This window comes from Rutidosis leptorrhynchoides, chromosome 1 (genome assembly GCF_046630445.1).
Source record: "Rutidosis leptorrhynchoides isolate AG116_Rl617_1_P2 chromosome 1, CSIRO_AGI_Rlap_v1, whole genome shotgun sequence".
NCBI classification, from domain to species: domain Eukaryota; kingdom Viridiplantae; phylum Streptophyta; class Magnoliopsida; order Asterales; family Asteraceae; genus Rutidosis; species Rutidosis leptorrhynchoides.
In genome coordinates, this window is record NC_092333.1 from 515362898 (window position 1) to 515372804 (window position 9907).

The window sequence follows — 9907 nt, forward strand, 5'->3', positions numbered from 1 at the left end:
CTGCGTACAATACGAGTGCAACTACTGTATGAATACGAGTAGAATTGTTGATGAAAACGAATGGGAATGTAAATGTAATAATTTTTGTTAAGTATAAGTATTTTGATACATGTCATTAAGACTTTCAAAAGTGTATTAATATATCTTAATACAATACATATATATACATTTTAATTAAGTCGTTAACTCAACGTTAGTTGTTAAATGTATGTGTTGTTTCGAAACTTATAAGTTAACGATCTTGTTTAATGTAATCAACTCATTGTTATTATATCTAATGAGATATTAAATTGTTATATTATCATAATAACATGGTGTATGAATATATATTAAAACAATATATATACATTAAAACGTTATTACAACGATAATCGTTACATATATAACTTGTTTCGAAATCCTTAAGTTAGTAGTCTTGTTTTACATATGTAGTTCATTGTTAACACACTTAATGATATATTTAATTATCATTTTATCATGTTAAACATAGTGTATTAATATCTTAATACGATACATAAGTATTTATTTTAATTCAGACGTTGTTATAACGATAATCGTTATATATATCGTTTCGAGTTCTTTAATTCAGTAGTCTCATTTTATGCATATAACTTATTGTTAATATACTTAGTGAGATACTTACTTATCATAAAATTATGTTATATATATATATATATATATATATATAACATGTCGTTTTTACAAATTATAACGTTCGTGAATCGCCGGACAGATTGGGTGTCAATTGTCTACATAAAACTCATTTCAATTAATCAAGTCTTAACCAGTTTGATTGCTTAACATGTTGGAAACATTTAATCATGTAAATATAGATCTCATATAATATATAATCATGGAAAAGTTCGGGTCACTACATGATCCGAGGACTAGAGATAGTAGAAGACGAGGTAGGGTTCTCAAGAACTGAGGGATGAGGATGATCCCACGGCACATGGTGAACCTACTGATAGAGGTGCACAGAGACACTCACCTATGTGCCATGAGGTACCACCCTTTTACGATCCTTTTCATTATCACATGGGAGATATTCCTGGGCCAAATAAGTGGTTTGTTGAGACATCAATGCTCCAGAACCTTTAACACTTTACACATCATGCGGGTGAGCATTTCAACATTCTACCCTATCCTTGGCCACATCCTTTGATTGTTGCTCATAGAGACCCAAGGGGACGCCATCACGAGTTATCAGCGTCCTCCATTTCCTCTCGGTCCTCCACCTCCTCCTCAGCATCACTATTCCCAGCATACGGTTACTCCTCCACCGCCATCATCATTTCCAGATCAGAGCACAGGGCTTGACAGATTGGTAACTAGTATTTTTGGCCCATCTGTCATCAGTACGCATAGAGACACATCTACCAGTGCTCAGATGGGGGTATGAGATCGGGCGGTTAGCCATGGTATGACTAAGGGTGAAACCCAGGGGTTTGAAGATTTGGATATGTCATGTACATGGGGTAGAGATTTGAAAGAAGGAGCAGGTTGGCATACGGGGCCAATGATACACACTAGTACCTCATCTATTACTGGATTGATAACACGTTTAGATGAGTACCGCATTGCAGTATCCTCCGAAAACAACACTGCAGAATGGGCATAAAGGTTTGCCACTGATGAGGAGTTAAAGGTCAGTCAGATTTGAGGACGGCACGACAGCCCCGCACCAGTGTATCATACTCTAACCCTTCTCATCAACAGTGATCTTATCCTCTCACTCTTTATCACTGTCACTATAACTATCTTTTGATACATTATTCGTACTATTTACATTTTTATTACTGTACGTCCATTTTGGACATAACTATCTTTTTCTTTTAAGCATGTATGGTTGTATTAGTTAATATTGTGCATGAATAAACTTTAAAAACAAACGACGATCGAAACCACACAACAAATGGAAGCAAGACTTGGAGTAAGAACACGTTGATCGAGAATGGCGCTAGTACGAGAATAGAAGAAACCACAAAAGGCGAACCATCCATACACACCTTGCGACCATAGGGGAGTACTACATTCTTCATCGATTTTTAAAATAGAATATACGCAATATACTAGACCACTTTAAACACTAAGTGTGGGATTAACAACCCCACCGATATAAACTTAAACTAACAAAATACTTTTTAAAACTAAAGTATGATATACCTCGTATCCCTAACATTGAGGACAATATTATTTTAAAGTGTGGGATAGCAATATTGCACATATAGATTCTCGCAAATCCTCAAGTGTTTAACAAACTAAATTTTTCACAAAATTTAAAACTTTTTGAACTATATAAAACATTTAGGGTTCTAAATTCTAGAAATGGTCAAAATATTTTGTTAAAAATAGACAAAAGAGTAAAATAAAGTTGAAACTTTTTGCGAAAACCGAACCGATTCTCCAAAAGAGCATTGCATAACCAAGGCACATTTCGACCCATTATAATTGATGTGAGGTAACCCAAATAAGGCCCAACAAGTACTCATTTTTAGTGCTTCACTTTACTTTCATTGAGTGTGCCGATGTTGGCATCTCTGAATTAGAACTTGCTCTTGATCTACATTTTGGAATCACACTTTTTGAGGAGAACAACTAAAGTTAGAAACCTTAGCTTCTCGTGAAGGAAAAACACCCCCATCACACACTTCCATATTCATTTCTACTTCAAAAACTTCACCACAAAACCATTCACCGTTATCTATTCCCTTTCTTTAATTCATAAACAACATAAATCAATTTTACGGAAATTGTAACTTCTGGGAAATCCTCTATATAACCGCAATAGAAAATGCGAGCATCCAAGTCAAGTATCAAAGAAGACCGCCGATAAAATGGAGACATCGAAGAGAAAAGCAAAAGATGCTTGCAAAAAAAATGGGTTCTGAGAAAAGGAGCAGAGCCCGAGATTCGAGAAAAGTACTCCAGGCAGTCAAAAAGAAGGATGCTCAGTCTGAATTTCCTAATAAAAAGATGAAAGGATTACCAAAATTGATCCTAAAAAGTGAAATGTCCCGTTCATATTGATTATAAACGTTCCATATTAATTGATTTTGTCGCGAGGTTTTAACCTCTATATGAGACGTTTTTCAAAGACTGCATTCATTTTTAAAACAACCATAACTTTTATTTTATCGATAAAGGTTTAAAAAGTATTACATAGATTATCAACTAATGATAATCTAAAATATACCATTTACACACGACCATTACATAATGGTTTACAATAAGAATATATTACATCAAAAATAAGTTTCTTGAATGCAGTTTTTACATAATATCATACAAGCATGGACTTCAAATCTTGTCCTTATTTTAGTATGCAACAGCGGAAGCTCTTAATAATCACCTGAGAATAAACATCCTTAAAACGTCAACAAAAATGTTGGTGAGTTATAGGTTTAACCTATATATTATCAAATCATAATAATAGACCACAAGATTTCATATTTCAATATACATCCCATACATAGAGATAAAATTCATTCATATGGTGAACACCTGGTAACCGACATTAACAAGATGCATATAAGAATATCCCCTATCATTCCGGGAAATCCTTCGGACATGATAAAAATGAATTCGAAGTACTAAAGCATCCGGTACTTTGGATGGGGTTCGTTAGGCCCAATAGATCTATCTTTAGGATTCGCGTCAATTAGTAGATCGGTTTACTAATTCTTAGGCTACCAAGCAAAAGGGGCATATTCGGCTTCGATCATTCACCCATATAATGTAGTTTCAATTACTTGTGTCTATTAAGTAAAACATTTATAAAACTGCATGTATTCTCATTCCAAAATATTAGATTTTAAAAGTGGGACTATAACTCACTTTCACAGATTTTTACTTCGTCGGGAAGTAAGACTTGGCCACTGGTCGATTCACGAACCTATAACAAATATGTACATATATATCAAAGTATGTTCAAAATATATTTACAACACTTATAATACATTTTGATGTTTTAAGTTTATTAAGTCAGTTGTCCTCGTTAGTAACCTACAACTAGTTGTCCACAGTTAGATGTACAGAAATAAATAGATATATATATTATCTTGAATCAATCCACGACCCAGTGTATACACGTCTCAGGCTAGATCACAACTCAAAGTATATATATTTTTGGAATCAACCTCAACCCTGTATAGCTAACTCCAACATTACTGCATATAGAGTGCCTATGGTTGTTCCAAATAATATATATACATAGGTCGATATGATATGTCAAAACATTTGCATACGTGTCAATGGTATCCCAAGATTACATAATATATTAGAATACATGTATAATACAATATAAGTTAGCTAGGATATGATTTGTATAGAATTGTTAATATTTTCCGTAGCTACAAAAATCAAAAAATATCCAATCTTGTTTTACCCATAACTTCTTCATTTTAAATCTGTTTTGAGTGAATCAAATTGCTATGGTTTCATATTGAACTCTATTTTATGAATCTAAACATAAAAAGTATAGGTTTATAGTCGGAAATATAAGTTACAAGTCATTTTTGTAAGAGGTAGTCATTTTAGTTGAAAGAACAACGTCTTGATGACCATTTTGAAAAACATACTTTCACTTTGAGTTTAACCATGATTTTTGGATATAGTTTCATGTTCATAAGAAAAATCATTTCCCAGAAGAACAACTTTTAAATCAAAGTTTATCATGGTTTTTAATTATCAAACCCAAAACAGACCGCGGTGTTACTACGACGGCGTATGTCCAGTTTTACGGTGTTTTTCGTGTTTCCAGGTTTAAATCATTAAGTTAGCATATCATATAGATATAGAACATGTTTTTAGTTGATTTTAAAAGTCAAGTTAGAAGGATTAACTTTTGTTTGCGAACAAGTTTAGAATTAACTAAACTATGTTCTAGTGATTTCAAGTTTAAACCTTCGAATAAGATAGCTTTATATGTATGAATCGAATGATGTTATGAACATCATTACTACCTCAAGTTTTGTGGATAAACCTACTGGAAAAGAGACAAATATATCTAGCTTCAAAGGATCTTGGATGGCTTGAAAGTTCTTGAAGTAGAATCATGACACGAAAACAAGTTCAAGTAGTTATAGTTATAGAAATTGAATCAAAGTTTGAATATGAGTATTACCTTGTATTAGAAAGATATCTTACTGTAAATAAGAAAGATTTCTTGAGGTTGGATGATCACTCTACAAGATTGGAAGTAAGCTAGCAAACTTGGAAGTATTCTTGATTTTATGAAACTAGAACTTGTAGAATTTATGAAGAACACTTAGAACTTGAAGATAGAACTTGAGAGAGATCAATTAGATGAATAAAATTGAAGAATAAAAGTGTTTGTAGGTGTTTTTGGTCGTTGGTGTATGGATTAGATATAAAGGATATGTAATTTTGTTTTCATGTAAATAAGTCATGAATGATTACTCATATTTTTGTAATTTTATGAGATATTTCATGCTAGTTGCCAAATGATGGTTCCCACATGTGTTAGGTGACTCACATGGGCTGCTAAGAGCTGATCATTGGAGTGTATATACCAATAGTATATACATCTAAAAGCTGTGTATTGTACGAGTACGAATACGGGTGCATACGAGTAGAATTGTTGATGAAACTGAACGAGGATGTAATTGTAAGCATTTTTGTTAAGTAGAAGTATTTTGATAAGTGTCTTGAAGTCTTTCAAAAGTGTATGAATACATATTAAAACACTACATGTATATACATTTTAACTGAGTCGTTAAGTCATCGTTAGTCGTTACATGTAAGTGTTGTTTTGAAACCTTTAGGTTAACGATCTTGTTAAATGTTGTTAACCCAATGTTTATAATATCAAATTAGATTTTAAATTATTATATTATCATGATATTATGATGTATGAATATCTCTTAATATGATATATATACATTAAATGTCGTTACAACGATAATCGTTACATATATGTCTCGTTTCAAAATCATTAAGTTAGTAGTCTTGTTTTTACATATGTAGTTCATTGTTAATATACTTAATGATATGTTTACTTATCATAATATCATGTTAACTATATATATATATATATATATATATATATATATATATATATATATATATATATATATATATATATATATATATATATATATATATATCCATATATATGTCATCATATAGTTTTTACAAGTTTTAACGTTCATGAATCACTGGTCAACTTGGGTGGTCAATTGTCTATATGAAACCTATTTCAATTAAACAAGTCTTAACAAGTTTGATTTCTTAACATGTTGGAAACACTTAATCATGTAAATAAAAATTTCATTTAATATATATATAAGCATGGAAAAGTTCGGGTCACTACAGTACCTACCCGTTAAATAAATTTCGTCCCGAAATTTTAAGTAGTTGGAGGTGTTGACGTATCTTCTGGAAATAATTACGAGTATTTCTTCTTCATCTGATCTTCTTGTTCCCAGGTGAACTCAGGTCCTCTACGAGTATTCCATCGAACCTTAACAATTGGTATCTTGTTTTTCTTAAGTCTTTTAACCTCACGATCCATTATTTCGACGGGTTCTTCGATGAATTGAAGTTTTTCGTTGATTTGGATTTCATCTAACGGAATAGTGAGATCTTCTTTAGCAAAACATTTCTTCAAATTCGAGACGTGGAAAGTGTTATGTACAGCCGCGAGTTGTTGAGGTAACTCAAGTCGGTAAGCTGCTGGTCCGACACAATCAATAATCTTGAATGGTCCAATATACCTTGGATTTAATTTCCCTCGTTTACCAAATCGAACAACGCCTTTCCAAGGTACAACTTTAAGCATGACCAACTCTCCAATTTCAAATTCTATATCTTTTCTTTTAATATCAGCGTAGCTCTTTTGTCGACTTTGGGCGGTTTGCAACCGTTGTTGAATTTGGATGATCTTCTCGGTAGTTTCTTGTATTATCTCCGGACCCGTAATCTGTCTATCCCCCACTTCACTCCAATAAATTGGAGACCTGCACTTTCTACCATAAAGTGCTTCAAACGGTGTCATCTCAATGCTTGAATGGTAGTTGTTGTTGTAGGAAAATTCTGCTAACAGTAGATGTCGATCCCAACTGTTTCTGGAATCAATAACACATGCTCGTAGCATGTCTTCAAGCGTTTGTATCGTCTTTTCGCGCTGCCCATCAGTTTGTGGATGATAGGCAGTACTCATGTCTAGACGAGTTCTTAATGCTTGCTGTAATGTCTGTCAGAATCTTGAAATAAATCTGCCATCCCTATCAGAGATAATAGAGATTGGTATTCCATGTCTGGAGATGACTTCCTTCAAATACAGTCGTGCTAACTTCTCCATCTTGTCATCTTCTCTTATTGGCAGGAAGTGTGCTGATTTGGTAAGACGATCAAATATTACCCAAATAGTATCAAAACCACTTGCAGTCCTTGGCAATTTAGTGATGAAATCTATGGTAATGTTTTCCCATTTCCATTCCGGGATTTTGGGTTGTTGAAGTAGACCTGATGGTTTCTGATGCTCAGCTTTGACCTTAGAACACGTCAAACATTCTCCTACGTATTTAGCAACATCGGCTTTCATACCCGGCCACCAAAAATTTTCTTGAGATCCATGTACATCTTCCCCGTTCCAGGATGTATTGAGTATCTGGTTTTATGAGCTTCTCTAAGTACCATTTCTCTCATATCTCCAAATTTTGGTACCCAAATCCTTTCAGCCCTATACCGGGTTTCGTCTTCCCGAATATTAAGATGCTTCTCCGATCCTTTAGGTATTTCATCCTTTAAAATTCCCTCTTTTAAAACTCCTTGTTGCGCCTCCTTTATTTGAGTAGTAAGGTTATTGTGAATCATTATATTCATAGATTTTACTCGAATGGGTTCTCTGTCCTTCCTGCTCAAGGCGTCGGCTACCACATTTGCCTTCCCCGGGTGGTAACGAATCTCAAAGTCGTAATCATTCAACAATTCAATCCATCTACGCTGCCTCATATTCAGTTGTTTCTGATTAAATATGTGTTGAAGACTTTTGTGGTCGGTATATATAATACTTTCGACCCCATATAAGTAGTGCCTCCAAGTCTTTAATATAAAAACAACCGCGTCTAATTCCAAATCATGCGTCGTATAATTTTGTTCATGAATCTTCAATTGTCTAGACGCATAAGCAATTACTTTCGTTCGTTGCATTAATACACAACCGAGGCCTTGCTTTGAGGCGTCACAATATATCACAAAATCATCATTCCCTTCAGGTAATGACATTATAGGTGTCGTAGTTAACTTTTTCTTCAATAACTGAAACGCTTTCTCTTGTTCATCCTTCCATTCAAATTTCTTCCCTTTATGTGTTAATGCAGTCAAGGATTTTGCTATTCTGGAAAAGTCTTGGATGAACCTTCTGTAGTAACCAGCTAGTCCTAAAAACTGGCGTATGTGTTTCGGAGTTTTCGGGGTTTCCCACTTTTCAACGGTTTCAATCTTTGCTGGATCCACCTGAATACCTTCTTTGTTCACTATGTGATCGAGGAATTGAACTTCTTCCAACGAAAATGCACACTTTGAAAACTTAGCGTACAGTTTTTCTTTCCTTAACAACTCTAGCACTTTTCTCAAGTGTTCTTTGTGCTCTTGATCATTCTTCGAGTAAATAAGTATGTCATCGATGAAAACAATGACAAACTTGTCAAGATATGGCCCACACACTCGGTTCATGAGGTCCATGAACACAGCTGGTGCGTTAGTCAATCCAAATGGCATAACCATAAACTTGTAATGACCGTAACGCGTCCTAAAAGCAGTCTTTGGAATATCATCCTCCTTCACCCGCATTTGATGATATCCAGAACGTAAACCGATCTACGAATAAACATACGAGCCTTGTAGTTGATCAAATAAGTCGTCGATTCTTGGTAGTGGGTAGCGGTTCTTGATGGTAAGTTTGTTCAACTCTCGGTAGTCGATACACAACCTGAATGTACCATCTTTCTTCTTGACAAACAAAACAGGAGCTCCCCACAGTGATGTGCTTTGTCGAATGAAACCACGCTCTAAAAGTTCTTATAATTGGCTCTGAAGTTCCTTCATTTCGCTAGGTGCGAGTCTGTATGAAGCACGAGCTATTGGTGCAGCTCCCGGTACAAGGTCTATTTGAAATTCAATGGATCGGTATGGACTGTTTGAAACAAGTGAAAGCAGAGATCGTTTGTTACAAAAATGCAATTCGCATTATACGAGAAAAAGGAAAACCCTTAATGGTGTACAGAGAAAAGAGTAACGAGCAACTGAAATGTCCCTTTCATATTGATTATCACATCAAAACTCCCTAACTCTACTGGTATCAAGTCAATCTTAAATGTTTCGCTAACCAGTTTAATTTCTCGATTCCGACATATATTATCTGCTGAAATTAATTTACCATTTGCTAATTCGAGTAAAAATTTACTATCCAAAGGCGTCAATGGGCAACTTAATTTAGCACAAAATTCTCTACTCATATAGCTTCTATCCGTACCCGAATCAAATAAAACATAAGCAGATTTATCGTCAATAAGAAACGTACTCGTAACAAGCTCCGGGTCTTCCTGTGCTTCTGCCGCATTAATATTGAAAACTCTTCCACGGCCCTGCCCATTAGTATTCCCCTGATTCGGGCAATTTCTAATAATGTGGCCCGGTTTTCCATATTTTTAACAAACAGCGTTGGTATTACTTGCTCCGACACTATTCGTTTCGGCATTACTTGTTCCGGCATTATTTGCTCCCTTAGTTCTATTAAACTTTTGTCCGTAGACCTCACACTTTGTCGCGCTATGACCATTTCTTTTACACCTGTTGCAAAATGTCGTGCAAAACTCCTGGTGATTTTCTTCACACCTATGACATGGTCGTTTTTGGTTTTTGTTGCCGTTGTTGTTATTGA